This window comes from Xyrauchen texanus, chromosome 12 (assembly GCF_025860055.1).
Source record: "Xyrauchen texanus isolate HMW12.3.18 chromosome 12, RBS_HiC_50CHRs, whole genome shotgun sequence".
Lineage (NCBI taxonomy): Eukaryota > Metazoa > Chordata > Actinopteri > Cypriniformes > Catostomidae > Xyrauchen > Xyrauchen texanus.
Window position 1 is genome coordinate 24,460,857 of NC_068287.1, and position 18,748 is coordinate 24,479,604.

Sequence of the window (18,748 nt, forward strand, 5' to 3'; positions counted from 1 at the left end):
GAATGTTGCTTCTCACACCCTTGGAAAGAAACTAAAACAACACAGTCGGATACACTTTGTTCCTTAAGCAACCCATGGGCTGAGCTGGCATTGGATTTAGCAGTTGTGAAATGCCCTAGGTAATTCCCACCTTTTGAAAAACTAGGTGTCAGTGTTGTGTGGCATGCAGCTGGCATTAATCATCTACAAACAATTAATTTGACATAGAGCACCTTGTTTTTGTCAGACTTGGGTGCTTTCCATGACAGTTTTAACATATTTATGATCTTTTTGGTCAGACATCAAATCCTCACCCATAAGAAAGGCACAGATGGTAAATGGGAGACAACACAATATACACAGGAACTAAAGTTTAAAGTAAAATGGTTGTACTTCCATTGCTATTTAATCTCTAGAATTAATAAAATCATGAACAACATTTGTCACTTAAAAAACAATTGCACTTTTATGATGGATGGTTTAAAAGTATATTGAAAAAATATATAAAAGTTAAATAATAACTTATTATTTGTAATTTATGACTACAGCTAAGTTAAAAATGTTACAGTGAAACTCTGGGATTCAAAATGTAATACTGTAAACATATAAATAAAGTTTTAATTGAAAAAAATATATGTAAAATAAATGAGAAATATTTAAGATTCTGTATTATTTTTCCATCACTAATCAAATAAGCAGATTTGTGACAATGTTAACTCCTTGACATAAAAGGTCAGATTTCCTTCCTTCAACTGAAACAAAAGGCTCTTTGGAATATTCTCAAATCATGCTAACATATATCATCAGGTTTTGCGTAAACTTGTGAAGTACATGCCAGCTCAAGTGCATTCTGTCATTAAAGTAAAATGGGGACATACCATATAAAATAAAAGCAAATATATATATATATATATATATATATATATATATATATATATATATATATATATATATAGATATACATTTGGACTCAGTATCTGCATTGTAATTATGGATGTGACTTTTGTGGACTTAAAATCATAAAAATACGAAAACAACCGATTTTCAGCAACTGTACATTTTCATTCAGTAACTGCTAAACTTATTTCAGAGGGAGGCTGATTGAACTTTTCGATTGAGCTGACTGATAGGTCTCTAAACTCCTCCCTGTCTTACCCTGCCGCTGCCCCTCCGTGGATTCTGAGAGATGGCAATCTTTCTGTGCCCTCCCATTTGTTCACCCACCCAGGGGTTTTATCCTGGAGGTTGTGGCACATGTGGGAACTGGTGGTCTATTGATGTTGCCCCTTCCTGTGGCTGTGGTTCATTACTCTCTGTAATCACTCTGTAAGCACTGTGGGTGTCTGAACGCTACAGGGGACCTGAGTGTCACAATGGGCATCAGGACACCCAGACAAATGGCAAACAAGTCTATGCCAGTCTGGCCAATGATCTGGTGATTTAATAGAAGTTATGTAAAAACAGATTCATGCTGATTAATGCTAACTAAAGCCTTCACCAGCCAAATAAAAAGAACACTTCATCTGCATGCACTTCCGCATTCAATTCGGGATGGACTTCAAAGACACTTAATCATTAATCTTACAGTTCATATAAAACCATTAGTTTAAAACATTGCCCATCAACATCTTCTCAGTTTACTCACATACAACAAGACTTGTTCTATACATAGATAACTAATACATTATATTCATGCCATATAGACAGAGGGGAACTGGCTACCCCAGCTGGGCCTGGTTTTCCTGAAGTTTATTTTTCTCCATAAACTGAGGTCTTATGGAGTTTTGTGTTTCTTGACACTGTAGTCTTTGACTTGCTCACTAGGGGCCTAAAAACAATACATTTTTAAGGCATGATGTTCAATCGCATTATTCATTTAAACCACAAAATTAGGTATTTAAGAAATTACAGAATCATTTTCTGTAAAGCTGCATTGAAATGTTGTTGTGAAAAGCACTACTGTATACAAATAAAATGACTTGGCTTGACTGATTGATTATTTTTCTTTAAAAAAAAGTTATTTACAAATTTTTAAATGCTTAAATCAAAATAATTTGTTTCTAAACTGGTCTCATAGAGTCATGTTACTACAGTATACCCACATTTCTGCAAAGGCCTATGTATCGCAGTATATATGTAACACTAGAGGTGCTACAACACTAAAGACTTTTATTCCCTTTAACTCAACTCACAAGTAAAATGGCAGATTAAATGTTCACAAACACTTTTCGCTCTCTTCTTCACACAATGCTATCTTATGACAAAAATTCTACTATAGCCAATAGCTTGTGAGGCGATATATTTTAACATTTGCTTTTATTAAACTATCAGTAAGGTTTCGTTTTAGGGAGGTTGGTTTAGTTTATTTAAAATTAGATAAAGCACAACCTTCAAAACCTCATCTGCTTGGGAGAACATTTAACTCGCTTTTAGTGCCACACAATGGACATTTCACCTCAGAACTGCTGCAAAACTTGGAGTAAATCACGCAGTGGCATCTCAGGCAAATTATTTCTGGTGGGGCACAAACACTCGCTTCACCCAACATGAAATTCTCATTTAAAATTCAGTCATTTTGACAGATAGAAAAGAAACACGATAATAATTTCAACCTAGTGCATCAGATTTGAGTTAAAATTAGCTTTTAAAACTTACCAATGAAGTTCACTACACAGGTCTGCACTCAAGAATGGTCATTCCCGAGGACCTTTCAGCTTGACATACATATGATCAAAGCTTTTGATTGGCTATGGGGCAAAGGCAAACATGCCCCTCAGGCTATCATTGACCACTTGTTACACATGCACATGACATTCTCTAGATCTCCATTGATGAACATGGAGGATGACGGGCTAGCCCAACGAATAGAAAATGCAAACAATTAAACTCAACAGACAAAAGTATATCTACTGTTATCTGGTATAATGGACATAAAACAAGTTTAAGATGCAGAAATTATATTATTCCTTAAAATAAATGTATGAATTTGCTACGCATTTTGCACAACAGTGCCACAACTTGTGGGGCTCAGCCCCACCTGCCCCTAATGTAGAGACACCACTGAAACTATGAAATGTAATTTCATTAGTCAGGTAATGTTTATGAGATCAGGCCGTTTCTTTCAGAAATCCAGATTTTTTACATACAGTAATTCTTATTAATTATTGTGGAAAGTGTTGTACAAATAAAAAAAATAAAAAAAAGAAAGAAAATAATGCAGTGCAAGCTCCTGAGGAATGTTGTGTCATAAAAAACCTTTAAGATGCCATCATAGTTGGATTACAAGATTTTAAAAGATTTTATTCTTTACAGTGGGTACGGAAAGTATTCAGACCCCCTTAAATTTTTCACTCTTTGTTATATTGCAGCCATATGCTAAAATCATTTAAGTTCATTTTTTTTCCTCATTATTGTACACACAGCACCCCCATATTGACAGAAAAACACAGAATTGTTGACATTTTTGCACATTTATTAAAAAAGAAAAACTGAAATATCACATGGTCCTAAGTATTTAGACCCTTTGTTCAGTATTTAGTAGAAGCACCCTTTTGATCTAATACAGCCATGAGTCTTTTTGGGAAAGATGCAACAAGTTTTTCACATCTGGATTTGGGTATCCTCTGCCATTCCTCCTTGCAGATCCTCTCCAGTTCTGTCAGGTTGGATGGTAAACGTTGGTGGACAGCCATTTTCAGGTCTCTCCAGAGATGCTCAATTGGGTTTAAGTCAGGGCTCTGGCTGGGCCATTCAAGAACAGTCACGGAGTTGTTGTGAAGCCACTCCTTCGTTATTTTAGCGGTGTGCTTAGGGTCATTGTCTTGTTGGAAGGTGAACCTTCGGCCCAGTCTGAGGTCCAGAGCACTCTGGAGAAGGTTTTCATCCAGGATATCCCTGTACTTGGCCGCATTCATCTTTCCCTCGATTGCAACCAGTCGCCCTGTCCCTGCAGCTGAAAAACACCCCCACAGCATGATGCTGCCACCACCATGCTTCACTGTTGAGACTGTATTGGACAGGTGATGAGCAGTGCCTGGTTTTCTCCACACATACCGCTTAGAATTAAGGCCAAAAAGTTCTATCTTGGTCTCATCAGACCAGAGAATCTTATTTATCACCATCTTGGAGTCCTTCAGGTGTTTTTTCATGTGTCTTGCACTGAGGAGAGACTTCCGTCGGGCCACTCTGCCATAAAGCCCCGACTGGTGGATGGCTGCAGTGATGGTTGACTTACTACAACTTTCTCCCATCTCCCGACTGCATCTCTGGAGCTCAGCCACAGTGATCTTTGGGTTCTTCTTTACCTCTCTCACCAAGGCTCTTCTCCCCCGATAGCTCAGTTTGGCCAGACGGTCAGCTCTAGGAAGGGTTCTGGTTGTCCCAAACGTCTTCCATTTAAGTATTATGGAGGCCATTGTGCTCTTATGAACCTTAAGGGCAGCAGAAATTTCCACAATTCTGTCTCTGAGCTCTTCAGGCAGTTCCTTTGACCTCATGATTCTCATTTGCTCTGACATACACTGTGAGCTGTAAGGTCTTATATAGACAGGTGTGTGGCTTTACTAATCAAGTCCAGTCAGTATAATCAAACACAGCTGGACTCAATTGAAGGAGTAGAACCATCTCAAGGATGATCAGAAGAAATGGACAGCACCTGAGTTAAATATATGAGTGTCACAGCAAAGGGTCTGAATACTTAGGACCATGTGATATTTCAGTTTTTCTTTTTTAATAAATGTGCAAAAATGTCAACAATTCTGTGTTTTTCTGTCAATATGGGGTGCTGTGTGTACAATAATGAGGGAAAAAAATTAACTTAAATGATTTTAGCAAATGGCTGCAATATAACAAAGAGTGAAAAATTTAAGGGGGTCCGAATACTTTCCGTACCCAATGTACATTCATTTGAGAAGTAATGAGAATAGCATGTGATATGAGACACCACAGCTGAGAAATTTCCCATTTTATTTCGTTCAAAGGGGACTCTTGAAAGTTTTAAGAAATTTGTTTTCTTTATTTAAGGACAAGCATTAAAAAAATAATCAAATCACCATAGAGAGTGTTAGGTAAAAAAAAATATATTTTTTAATTATTTTCTTTTTATCTGTTTTATATAGGGTAAAGAAAAGCACCAGATATTCAGACACAAGGCAAACAGAGAAAGAAAGAAAAAAACATTGGAATTTTTCTTAGATCTTCAGGGTTTTGCAGCAATTATTGAGAAGTGTTACCAGATGTCTTATAGTGGAGGTTATCTTATCCTTGAGCTTTGCTTTTGTTAAAGCTTTCTCTCAGATTAAAAAAACACCATACAACCACACAGCAATACGTTATGATTTATTGTGTCATCCACAAATACAAATCTCACTTTTTCTTTAATGTGTTTTGAGTTCTACTCAGTATTTTCTCTCTCTTGACTTTATTGACAGCCCATCCCATAGTGGATTGCGTTTCAGCTGGGGCTTTCAAAAGTTTGCTATAGAACTATGATTGGGCCATTCTTGGACTGAGTGATTTTGGCTTAATCCTTAAATTGCATTGAAAATACAGCTGTTTTCGCAATTCCTTTCTCTGTACGGATGAAATATTTAGTTAAACAATATTTTTTTCAGTCATTCGGGGTTGTCTCAGTTATTTAACTCTGGGGTGGTTTCCATTTTACCCAAAGACAAGGCCGTTTTTCAGGGAGAGAGCGTGTTGTTTTTGGATGGAGCAATATCATGACGCATTTAATCTCAAGCAATTTCGGTGTGACAGTTTAGATTTTATTCAGAGAAACATGCAAGTCTTGTTTCAAAGCCAAATCTCCAATACTCTGGAGAATGGGTAAATTGCAACGGAAGCCTGTGATACTAAGCACCGGTCATTAATTTAACAGATAGGGATCGGTGGGCAAGAGAGCGCGGAACACACATCTGCAAGGTTTGATGAAACTTATAAGAGACATTGCATGAAACACAAAGCTATACACCAGACTATATTAATTGAACTTCACAAAGTCAGTGTACACAGTGATTCATACAGAATAATATACATCTACAAAGCAAAGCACAAAACATTGAAGCACATGAAATGGAAAGTTTAAAGAAAAAATGGCAAAGATGGAGATGGCAAAGTCTGCTTCCTTCCATCTGTGATGAAAAAGAGACTGTTAAGTCCCAGCAGGAGGTTTAATTATGTCATAATGAAACATTTTATTGTCTAGTAATTGAGTGATGAAAAAGAATAGCATCAAAACACAGTAAAGCATGCACATGTACTTGCACATGCACAATTGCATTGATATAAAATCTGTATTAAAAGCTGTAGATGCAGGCATTGAATCTTGATTGCGTTCTTGTATAACTTATGTCACTTTAATGAGAGGATTGAAAACCCACGCAGAGTGATATGAAGCCTCCAGCTCTGTAACTAGGTTTCATGGAGGCATTTAATGAGTGGCCTGCAGAATTATAAAGAAACAATAATTCTGAACTTAGTGTGGGCATGAGGACAGTGATAGAAGGATTGAGTGGGTATAACTTACATTGTAAACACAAAAAAGTGCCTCACATAGAGGAAAATTGTATTTCTCAGAGGTTGCATTTTTCTTTTAAGGTTTAAGGTTTTCTCAGTTAACAATGCACAAAAGTGACACAAATCTAAGTGTAAAAAAATTAGAACAAAGACAAAACTTAAAGGTTCACACAAAAATGAAAATATATCCACAACATCTTTCTTCTGCTGAACACAAACAAATATTTTTAGAAGAATATTTCAGCTCTGTAGGCCCTTACAATGCAAGTGAATGGATACCAACATTTTAAAGCTCCAAAAAGCACATCCATATGTATTCATGGGTTAAATCAGTATCTTCAGAAGTGTTATGATAGTTGTGGATGAGAAACAGATCAATATTTAAGTCCTTTTTTACTTTAAATTCTCCTCCCTGTAGGTGGAGATATGCGCAAAGAATATGAATCGCCAAAATCAAAAGAAGAAGAAAGTGAAAGTGGAGATTTATAGTAAAAAAGCACTGATTGAGATCTCTTCTGAAACTCAAGAAGTGAGACACTGTTGGGTAAAACAGCTACTTTAAAAACAAATCCACTACTGTTTACTTCTCTAAAATCTGTAATCTGATTAATTTACTGATTACCTCATTGGGAAAGTAATATGATTACTAATTACTTAACTTTGAAATTAATTTTTAAAACAAAATAATTTGTTTTTGAAAAAACAAATGTGACACTAATAGCTCTTTGAGTTAACATTGAATGAAAACAATAACAAAATTACAGCAACTTGGCTAAAGAGATAAAATGCATTTCTAAATATGCAACTTAAATTTCTTATCTCAAATATGCTGTAGTAGTATCTTCAGGTATGTGTGTGTGTGTGTGTGTCCACGCTATCTACATCCTTCTTAGCTGTGTGTGGCATGTTTATGTACATTATGCTTATTTAGCAGTGTTTGTGTAGGTATGAAAGACAGAAAAAGAATACTAATGTAATGAAAACATTTCTGAAAACATTTGCAAACAACTTTGATAGTAAATCCATTGTGTATTTGATTGCTTGTTGTTTCTTTTCAGTGTGAATATATAGGTTTGCTTGTATGTTGCATCAAGCATGTGTACAGTATGTCTGTTTGTGTGTGCACATGTGTGTGTTTACACAACTTTACAGAGAGTGGATTATTTCTACCTCCCTGCTTGTGCTCGGATGAACTGAGTATCCTTTATCAGGCAAAAAAAAGGCATAATACAGAACAATGTTAATTGTTATGGACACCATTAAAACATTGCATAAACGTATTTTTTTTATTGAATATAATTTATGGCTGCATTTAGAGAGAAAAAAAGCATGATCGTTTATTTTTTGAGTCCCTGGAACATAATTGGTGTCTGAAAAGGTTAATGTCACAGAACAAATTTGACCAAATTGGGCTACTTTAATTCAAATAATTTTTAAGGGCCAATCGTGTACATTGTAAAAAAAAAATTACCTTCAAAATTTGCTTCATATAGTAACATAAATTAACTGGTTTCATTCAAGTTAAAAATACTATTAAACTTAAGTTAATTAATCTGAATGCATTAGATTACACAAACAAACCTAACTTTAAGGGTCAGATCAGGTAGAAATAGCGCCTTAAGGAAACAATTGTGGGTTACCATGTTTTACTGTGTAGAAATACATCCTAAAGTTAACAGCTATACTTGGTCATGTTTTACAGTGTATATTCCTGAATATGTAAATGGCTTTGCTTTTCTTCTGCAGAACACAAATTAAGATTTTTAGAAGATTATTTCAGCTCTGTAGGTAAGTGAATGGTGACCAAAATTCAAAAGGTCCAAAAAGGAGATAAAGGCAGCATAAAAGTAACCCATACGATTCCTATGGTGAAAATCTATGTCTAGTGAAACAATCAAGGGGTTTTGGGGTGAGAACAGACCATTGTCTGTAATTGTCTGTTCTCACTCCTTCTAACTCCTTTTTCACTGTACATCTTGCCATTACAGTCTCTATAGGCATGATCACGATTTTAAGCTCAAATACACTTCCTAGTGCTTGATGCAAACACAGATCTGTAGATGGTGCTATAGAAATTGTTGTAATTAAGGATATAATCATTATCACTGAGGAGACTGCTGAAAATGGAGTTATATTTTGGTCTGTTCTCTCGCAAAACCAACTGGGTCACTTCAGAAGCATTGATTCAACCAATTATCTCTATTAAGGAGCTTTTGCCGTTCTGGTCACCATTTACTTGCATTGTATGAACCTATAGAACTGGGATATTCTTCTAAAAAAGTTTTTTTTGTTTAGGATGTCAAGTAAGGGTAAGTAAATGATGAGAGATGTTTCATTTTTGGGTGAATTATCCATTTAAGTTAAGTTAAAAGGACTCAGACTGGTAAAAATGTCATCTGTCTAATTTGGTATAAATAACAGGGCTGCAATCAAATGTTTGACAAACACAATGTAAATCAGCACTGTCACAGTAGTGTAATTCCTCCGGGTCCACACACACAGCATCACCACACAAAGGGAGATTCTTGTAAACACTTAATCTGAACACCTGTGTGTGTCTGTGTGTGTGTTCAAGGGAGGGACAGCAGAGGAGGCAGATGTGCCCCCCAAAAAAAAGAAAAGACTGGCTGCAGCTGGCTTCAATTGAGCAGGAGATGGTGGGTAGACTGGCTTGGTGGTAATTACTAGGACACCTCCATATGATGCCTTAAATAGCAGTCTTGTTTAGACTAAAAATAAACCCCAGAGTACAAAAAGGAATCATGACCCCTGACCTTTGACAGGAGGCACAAGACTTTGACCATGGCCCCATAAATAGCGGAGGTTCACCTGCAAACACATGCACTCACACACATAGACACAAATACAGACACACTTAATGAGCTATAATTGTAGCACAGCCTCGGGCAGCAGGGCTTTGGCTCAGGATGGATGGTTACTCCAGTTTAGATTGCAGAAGATTGCAGTTCAGAAATCCAGTTCAAGTGCTGTAAAATTGCAGTGGCAATTGATGATGGCCAACTCTTTGACAATATAAAGATAAAGGCATGAACTGACAGCAATCAGTTTTGTGACAAGGAGTAAGGAAAACTTTAAAAATGCCAAATAATATGACTTTAGAATGTGTTTAAAGGTATTGACTACAGCCTTATACAGACTCATATTGACATATAGAGACAACAGATAAGAGGCGGTCTGGGAGGTTGTTTCATAAGTGAGGAGCACAGACACTGCAGACTACATCCTCATAAACCTCAGTTATGATGTTAGGATGGCAGTTAGCTATAGGGTTAGCCCAGAAAATGTGGAGATCTGTTAGGAATAGACAACAGAAACATATCAAATGTGTATTTACATGTAAACAATTGAGGGATTTATTTTTATAGCTATCTATAATCAGGGTCCGGATCATGGTATGGTTTGTTTGTTGGTCCTTTTGTGGTTCGATTGATTTGTGCGATATGAAATTGAAGAGGAACCAGTCCGCTTTGCACTTTATGACACCTCGTGGCTTGCCATACATAGCTGCATTACATACTTCATATTCCAGTCACAATTTACTGTCCACATATAGGAATTTTAAGCAAATATTGATATATCATGATTTCAATGATGTGTTTTTGTGTCCCATATTCCATTCTTGTTGTAATATTTGAGCACCTAAAATGAACGGATCGACCGCATTCAGAGCAGAGGGTTAAGATGAACTGCTTTAAAGTGCTATGATGGGTGTACCATCTACGGAGGTTCACGCCAAACTCACACCGAAAATACAAGTGAGGTTTTTTATAGCTTCACATTCATTTTATTTGTGCAATTGCTAATGTTCTAGGCTCATACACACAATGTAAATTACATGCAGGAGGAGACGCTTGCTTGCTCCATTACTCTCAAGGTATACTGGCTGTAGCATTGATTTCGGAGAAGCCAGTATTTCAACTTAGTCTTCCTAAATCTCTGATAACATATTATTATAATTTTAGGCTATATACAGAGAATATATTACATATTGCACCTTTAACATAAAGTGAGATTGAAGAATTTAAGACAGAAATACAGAATACATTCTTACTATTGCATAATTGGGTAGTTCTGATCCCGGAATGTTTTGGCTTGTCCCTGTCCCCTCGTGCCTTCACGAAGGTCACAGAGGCAGCACTTGCCTCGTTAAGGGAAGTGGGCATCTTCATACTCCATTACCTCAACGACCGCTGATTCTAGCGTGCTCTCGAAAGTTACTGTGTGCACACAGGGACCTGGTGCTCATGCACCTCAGCCATTTAGGGCTTCAGGTCAACAGGGCAAAGAGCAAGCTCTCCCTGGTTCAGAGCATCTCTTTTCTCGGCAAAGGAGTTAGACAATGATAGCATGCCTCATGAACGAGTGCACACAGTCGGTGCTGAACTGCCTGAACTTATCCAGGCGGCAAATGTCGGTCCCACTGAAATACTTTCAGAGGCCCCTGGGGCATATGGCATCCTCAACGGCGGTCACGCTGCTCGGGTTGATGCATATGAGACTGCTACTGCACTGGCCCAGACCCGAGTCTCGAGGTACGCATGGAGACTCTCACGCCCACTACTCATTGCCTTTTTCAGCCCTTGGACCGACCTTGCGTTCTTACGGGCCAGAGTCCCCATACAGCAATTGTCCAGCACGTTGCGGTTAAGACATACGCCTCCAAGATATGTTGAACGCTGTGTGTAACAGGCACACCGCTGCTCGCTCCAATAAAGGACTGCACACCAACTGCCTCAAGTACAGCTCGCCCTACGGAGGCTCTTTTCCATTGATTCAGGGCAAGCACGTGTTGGTCCGGATGGATAACACCTTGACGGTAGCCTATAGAAACCACCAATGTGGTTTACACTCCCGTCTCATGTCGTGACTCGCCCGTCACCTCCTCCTCTGGAGTCAGCAGCGACTCAGGTTGTTGTGCGCCACTCACATCCCGGGCCACCGCAACGTCGCAGCAGATGCTCTGTCACGGCAGGTAATGCTCAGGAGAGAGTGAAGACTCTACCCTCAGGCGGTCCAGCTGATTTGGAGCCGATTGGGCCAGGCACAGGTGACTTGATTGCCCCCCTGGAGTCCTCCCTCTGCCCGCTCTGGTATGCCCTGACGGGAGCTCCACTCGATACAGACACGCTGGCACACAGCTGACCCCAAGGGCTATGCAAGTATGTGTTCCCCCAGTGAGCCTACTAGCACAGGTTCTGTGCAAAGTCAGGGAGCACGAGGAGCAGGTCTTCTTGTGGCTCCATGCTGGCCCACTCAGACCTGGTTTGTGGACCTTATGCTCCTCGTGACAACACCTCCCTGGCAGATTCCCCTGAGAAAGGACCTTCTTTCTCAGGGACGGGGCACCATCCAGCACCCACACCCAGACCTAAGTCGTCTACCGCATGCTGTGGTTTACACGATCACTCAGGCCAGGGCTCCTTCTACAAGTAACTGTAGTCCCTGAAGTGACGTATGTTTGCTAAGTGGTGTTCTTACCATAAGCAAAGACCCCCAGAGTTGAGCAGTCGGGTCAGTGCTTTCCTCCCTGCAAAGAATTGGAGGGGCAGCTGTCCCCCTCCACTCTTGAGGTCTTGTAGTTGCTGTAGCAACACACCACAATGCTGTTAAATGCAAGTTTCTTGATAAGCACGTCCCGTTCATCACGTTCCTGAGAGGCGCCAGGAGGTCGAATCCTCCTAGGCCGCACCTCTTTCCCTCATGGGACCTCTCCGTGGTCCTCTCGGGCCTGCGGAGAGCCCCCTTTGAGCCCCTTGAGTCAGTCGAGCTGAAGGCCGTCCCTCTGAAGACTGCCCTCCTGACCGCGCTCACTTCCATCAAGAGGGTCAGGGACCTGCAAGCATTCTCTGTTAGCAAAAGTGCCTGGAATTTGGTCTGGAAGACTCTCACGTGATCCTGAGACCCTCTCCAATCTATATGCCCAAGGTTCCCACACCCCTTTTTGGGGCCAGGTGGTAAGCCTGCAAGTGAAGCTTCCCCAGGAGGAGGCAGACCCAGCCTTCGCTTTGCTGTGTCCGGTGTGTATTTTCCGAATCTATTTGAATCGCACACAGAGCTCTAGATGCTCTGAGCAGCTCTCTGTCTGCTTTGGTGGACAGCGGAAAGGAACGCTGTCTCCAAACAGAGGCTCGCGCACTGGATCGTGGATTGCATTGGCCTTCCAGACCCAGTCCGTGCCTGCCCCCTTTCGGGTTTAGCACACTCCACAAGAAGTGTGGCATCCTTGTGGGCACTGGTCAATGTCTTTTCACAAACATTTGAAAGTGAATCGGGCTCCCAAGAGTGACCCCCTAGTGTCACTATTCGACACAACGTCTCGTTCCCTCCATCAGGGAACAGAGGTTTTGACAGTAACAGAGACGTTTTGTACTCATAGTTTGAGTTATTAACACTTAAAATTTTAAGTCTACAGATTTTTAAGAAAATAAGTTTAAGGAACAAATATTTAAGGCGTTATGAGCACAAAACTTGACATTTCAAGTATTGTTTAATTTATTTATCCGGGAATGACAAAAAGGCATCGACCATAATCCAGCCGTCTATAAAAAGAGTTGCAAATTATATAAAATAAATGTGGATTGATTGGATTAATTCCTATGTGTTTTTTTTCCTATTAATGCAAGCCATCCAAAGAATCTGCCAAAATAGAATAATCACTACTACTACTATTCAACCATTATTTCTGTATTATGTGCCTTCAAATCTGACTCAGTCTTTGTTAAAAGCCTCAGAGAAAACAAGCTGACTAATGGGCTGCAACAGATGTTTGGATCCAACTGAAAGTCTAAATCAGCACACAGACACAGACACGGACAAAAACAGGCACACACAAACCAAAACCCAGTCTCTCTTTTCACCTGGCAACACTCTATATGAATCCATTGCCCAGAACGTCCAAAACGGCATGAACTTTGACACAACCTTTAGCGAGCTGCAGCCAATAGAGAGCTAGCATGTCAAAGACATAAAGACAAATGGCCCTATCAGAGTAAAGTGCCTAATGACTGACAGGTGGGGAGGGGGAGCGGTAAAACACATGTGGTGGCCTTTGATAAGCAGCTCTGAAATGAAAGGGCTCATTTGTGGGTGCTCTGTGGATTAGAAACCTCACCTCCAGCTGAGATGAGGAAACAGGTTGGTTTGCTCCAGGAAAACCTATGAAAGAAGTTTCCTACCACACAACTTACTGTGCCACAACCATTATCTGAACTTGACCATGACTGACAAGTGTACTCAAGCATGCAACCAACTTCCAGGATGCTTTTCAATTATGGTTGAATAGCCATAATACGGAGCAAATCATTGCAAAGGATCTAAGCATTTACTGAGACAGAGTGCGATGCAGAGTACACAGAGTACACTAGCTTCAACAAGTGCAGTGGTACATAGACACTAAGTAAGCATACAGAGCTATAAAATTTATGTTAATAACACAGCCCAGATAATGTGATTTTTGAAGAATTTGATGAGAAATGTTTGAGTTGATATTGAAATCTTTTGATTTCAGGATTTGGTATTCTCACAAATTTGAGCACATTGTGTGACACTGAGATCTCTTTAACCTTCTGAGGCACAACCATTCATTTTTTATTATTATTTGTAAGTAGTACCATCTAATAAAAAAGCTAAAGAAATAAATAAAAAATACAATTTCTAGAGCAAATTGTTTTCCTAAAAATGTATGGCCACATATGGATAGTGAAACTAAGTTGTAAAATTGTAAATAATACCAAGCTATAGATAAAAATTAATACATTCATATCAAATTAAAATAGAGATGCTACTCTTTACCCCCAAACAGGTTTCAATTAATAAACTCAAAAAGGTTTCTTACCAGAGGTACTTTGTTGGCTTTGCCCCTGTAGAAGTGCTTCAAAGAAATCAACGCTATGCTGTTTTGTCACGTGACTTGTGTGGCAGAATTTAACCAGTAAAATAACAATCTAAATTAATGTGAACAATATTAAGTCAGTGTAATTAAAGTTATACGTTGTGTATAGCAAAGCCAAAATACAATGTCTATGCATGTGGACACAGGGGCATATGAGGTTAAAGGAGACATGTAAGATTACTTTTACTCAGGAGATAAATCTGAGAAGCAGTAGTTTCCATTCAGTCTCCATTTAATGTCATTTCTGTTTTAGAAAGCAAATGTGATCTTATTTGTATTATTCTTTGTGCACAGTATACATTTGTACATTGGGTATTGTGAAGTTAAAGGCATAGGTCACCTGAGACTGAAGGCATATATTTGTGCACATTGAAAAAGGGAAAAATGGCTTTTAGTATTTCTTTTAGCAGTGATCCAATCGAACAAAGTCACTGCATTCTCCAGAGAGGTTATGGCACGTCTGCCTGAGACTATAGCAACTGATGATTGTTTCAGTATGTGTACTGGTCCAAAGCCTCAAATAAGAGGTGAAAAAGGGTAAGACGCATGAGATCCATTCAGCTTCATTGCCGGAAAGTGATTCATGGGGCAATGGATTTTTTGTAAACAAACAAACAAACAAACAAACAAACAAACAAAATCAGTCCGTTGCAGTCTGTTTTCTCACTGCTTGATCATCTGACATCCTGGATGTTTGTTTCAGTTCCCCGTCTGTCGTTCACTTCGACGTTGTGTCGAAGAAGCGACACTATGGGTCTCTCCTGAGAGCCTTTTGCATCTCTGATCTATGAGAAAAGGCCAATGAGAAATTGGCAGACAGAATTTGCATGTCCCGCCCCCGGACATATGGGTATAAAGGGAGGAAAATGCATCGGTTTCATTCAGAAATCTTCTTGTGAGCCGATCGGTTGTGTATGCAGCGAGTCACAGTCTGTTCCTCCCATCTCTGAGCGATTGCTGATGGATCTACGGTTGGGGATGGCAGCGGGCTCGGTTTCGCCACGTACGTTCCCGTGAACCACCAGCCCCCCAACATGCTTGTTGACTTCCGTCCGGGCTCGAGGCAACAGCGGCTCGCCTCCCGGCCAGCCTGCCTATCCTCTTGAGCCCCCTGAGCCGGATGAGCTCGCCGCTGCATCGGAGAGTGGTCCGGCTTCTGACGCGCATGACTCAATTGGGCTGCCGCCCAGATGTCTGACATGCTTTCCTGGGCTGCCATCAGCGTGGGGCTGGACTGGAACCCTCCTTCCTCGCCACAGCCTGCGCGGCTGGATGATTGGCTCCTCAGGTCTGCTAGCCGCTCACAGCACCCCCCCGGTTCCTTTCTTCTGACAACCTTCTCCACCCATCACCGTGCCTCTTGCTCATCCGCTCTTAATACCCTCGATGGCGGAGTGGCCCACGGGTACACGGCGGTCCCCCAGGGGGACAGAGCGGTTGTGATCCACCTGTGCCCCGAGAACACCGCTACCTGGCGGGGTCGCCCTGTGCTCCCCTCCAAGGACTGTAGGATGACGTCTTCACTGACCTCCAAAGCCTACAGCGCCACTGGACAGGCCGCTTCCGCCCTGCATGCCATGGCTCTCCTGCAAGTCCACCAGGCCAAAGCACTTAAAGATCTGCACTTGGGTTGTCCTGATCCCGACGTGCTGCAGGAACTGCGCTCAGCGACCGACCTCACATGTCACCTCACAGGTCACAGCGCGGTCACTCGGGCAGGCGATGGCCACTCTTGTAGTGCAGGAACGTCGTCTGTGGCTGAACATGGTCAAGATGCGCAAAATGGACAAAACACGCTTCCTCGACGCACCTGTCTCCCAGTTCGGCCTTTTCGGCGACACCGACGAGGACTTCGCCCAGCAGTTCTCAGCGGTGAAAAGGCAGACGGAGGCCATATTTCACATCATGCCCCGTCACACCTCCAGCGCTGGCCGTGCCCCATCTGCCCGCCGAGGGCGTCCTCCTGCGGTGCCCAAGAAACGTACAGCTCTGCCTCAACCCGGGCCCAGTTCTTAGCCCCAGCATTGAGCACCCCGCAGGAGGCGCACGCCCCTCGTCTCACAAACCCCTTCGAGGATCCGGAAGGCTCCCAAGCGTTCCTGAGATGGACGACCCAGGGACCAAGACATTTGCTACGGAGCTGGTAAGCAGACCACTCCATCCCCCGGAGTTGCGCAAGTACGCATTTCCCCAGTGAGCCTGCTTGCACAGGGATAAAAATCAATAGAATATTAATAAGAATTAGTATTGCCGCAGCACCTAGCTGGAATCAGGGACTAATAAACAGACAGTACAGCAGTCTCAATATAGGATTGTTCTCTTAGGAAAATCGACGTCTGGAGAACATCGACATTCAAAAGGTAAACGATGAAGGCTTGAATCCAGCACTGACATCCCCTTCCAGCCCTCGACACAGGTGCATGCAGAACAATACCAAAACACTTCTCTATAAAGTATAACAAAGTTTATTGATGCAGTAAAATCAATTAATAATCAATACAATGCAGTCAATAAACTTCCGACTTCCAACTACAAACTAAATATTAACATGATTAGATATGGTCACAGATAAGCCTATAATACATGAGTGTGTGTGTGTGTGTGTGTGTGAGGAGAGAAGGAGGGCACAAAATAGCGGACGAGGCTCTCATGGAGAGTACATCACATGAAGTTTCCGGCCAGAGAATGTGGGTGTAGAGACTGGTTAATGGCGTCTACCCATTTAATGCATGTCTCTGCTTGTACGATAACTTAGAGACAAAGCTGGGAAGTTATCTGTTTGTCAAATGTGTGTGCGGATATGTTTGTGAGGGGTTGTGTGTGTGCGGTTTGTACGAGAGAAAGAGAACAGGGCGACGGCACTGAAGCCGATTTAGCGATCGTGAGAGAGATGGCAACCGTTAGTTTTATCACTCAGTGATGCGGAGAACGGCTCGTAATCCGTCCGCCATGGTCGTTGGTCCTTTATTGGATAAACTCATTGTGCCAGTATTGCCTGCGATGGCAGAAATGCACAAACAGCCCAATGTGGTTGGATGACAACACATCAAATTTAATTAGTGGTAACAGTGAGTTACAGTAGTACCTTGAGTATTATTAGCAGCAATGAGCGGATTTGGCAGTCCGTAAACTGTACAAGTATAACTTTGATACACAACAATGACACACTATAATAATCTAACTCTGCCTAGACGTAAACCTCTTACTTGAGTTGTGTGAGTCGGGTAGAATGTGTAATCGTCCGTCGTTTGTCTCCGACTCAGTTCCTCGCAGCTCAGATGTTGACGTGAGGCAGTTTCTGAGTAAAAATGTCGATGATCAGGCAGTAAGGCAGCTGATTCTCTGCGGGTTGGTGGAGATATCAGCGAAGTCAACTCGGCTGAAGGAGTAAGAGAAATCTTCATTCTTCACTTCTGCAGGCAAAAGGGTGAGATGCAGATTGCTCGGCAGTCTCCTTTGGATTCGTTAGCATGCTCGGTGGAACACAGAGAATCTCAGCTCATCCAGCGAGATGGAGATTGTATAGCCAAAGTTCAGGTACGTACGTTACTTCCTTGGGTAACGAGGCTACCCCTGGGAGCAGTAGGGCTGCAACTAAATGCAACGCTGTTGCTGGAGGCAGGTTTAGGAGGAATCTCCAGTGTTTTATGCTCTTGATGACTGTAACACTGTTTGTTCAGGCAATGGAGGAGTCAGGAGACAGCGTTTGAGGTCAGTTTTTAATTTTCTTTTAACAAACTCGGCGGTAACTGTCGGAACACAGGAACACATAAACATAAGCATAAACAAAAACCTTGGCAATGTCCGCCTCTAGGTTTCTGTCTCACTCTCTCTCTGGACACTTGGCATTCCATTTATGTCTCCCTCCGCATCACTATATGAAGACACAGGTGTTAGGGTTAATTATAAACCAGGTGACAAGCCTTACCGCTCTCTCTCTCTCTCCCGCAGGCCGGCACACGACCACGCCCCCACGCCACAATGACATCATGGTTGTTGTGCGTTTCATCGAATAGGAGTTGAGAGTTCGATCCATCCGAATATCACACCTAGGTGTAAAGTGAGATAGGCTTGATGGAATCTGTAGTCCATTTGGACTCCCTTTGTTTGATTTTGGGTGTTCCTATAGGCCTGAGTCAGGCTTTATGACGGTGTGTAGGCCTGCCTTTATCTTTATCTGAGCACATGAGGCCCAACAACTTAAAAGCAGCATAAAAGTAATCCATAAGACTCCAGTGGCTAAATCTACATCCTCAGATAGAATATGATAGGTGTGAGTGAGAAGCAGATATATTTTTAAGTCATTTTTGTTACTATACATCTCCACTTTCACTTTCTTTT

General features: G+C 41.3%; 1 protein-coding gene across 1 annotated transcript in view; it reads right to left on the reverse strand.

The window, feature by feature from the left end:
- LOC127653165 (homeobox protein Dlx4a) overlaps positions 1-17,661 on the reverse strand; it is a 40,272-nt gene extending 22,611 nt beyond the window's left edge. Inside the window, exon 1 of the mRNA XM_052139731.1 lies at positions 17,614-17,661. The gene's annotated coding sequence lies outside the window, so the exon portion shown is untranslated. The remainder of the gene's footprint in view (positions 1-17,613) is intronic.
- Between the last annotated feature and the right edge of the window lie 1,087 nt (positions 17,662-18,748).